The sequence below is a fragment of the Poecilia latipinna genome, unplaced genomic scaffold (genome assembly GCF_001443285.1).
Source record: "Poecilia latipinna isolate Pla-1442-1.1 unplaced genomic scaffold, P_latipinna-1.0 Scaffold5068, whole genome shotgun sequence".
Classification (NCBI taxonomy): domain Eukaryota; kingdom Metazoa; phylum Chordata; class Actinopteri; order Cyprinodontiformes; family Poeciliidae; genus Poecilia; species Poecilia latipinna.
In genome coordinates this window covers 14,542-15,036 of record NW_015117684.1, presented here as the reverse complement: position 1 = coordinate 15,036, position 495 = coordinate 14,542, and positions in this window count along the sequence as shown.

The window sequence follows — 495 nt, the reverse complement described above, 5'->3', positions numbered from 1 at the left end:
ATCTCTATCAGCAGGCGATAAACGTCAGGGGCGTGGTGATTCGTTAGGGGTCCGGTAATTAGCCCTGCCCCCCGGCCCAACGCTGACTTGTTCCGCTAGTAAATCTGGGGGCAGAACAGAATCACAACTCAGTGTTGTCAACACATAGTGCTTAAGTTAAAACGTGATTAACCCTCACCTAAAAGGGGTTGTGCTGTGGTGGCGCAGGGGTTAAGCACAAACCACAATCAAGGACTCAGTCCTCAACACAGCTGTCACAGGTTCAATTCCTGACCTTGGCAACCTTTGCTGCATTACCCCCCTTCTCTCATTACCCACCTTCCTGTCAATTAACTATCAAATAAAGGCCACTAGCCAAAACAATCTTTTAAAATGTGAAAAATGAAAAACCCTCACTTAAAATTAAAGTTGTTTCACCTGATTGAGGGGTAGATGGGCCCAGGTGGGGGGAAAGAGGTGTGTGTGTGTGTCTTTGGCGGGTGGAGGGAAGGGGGA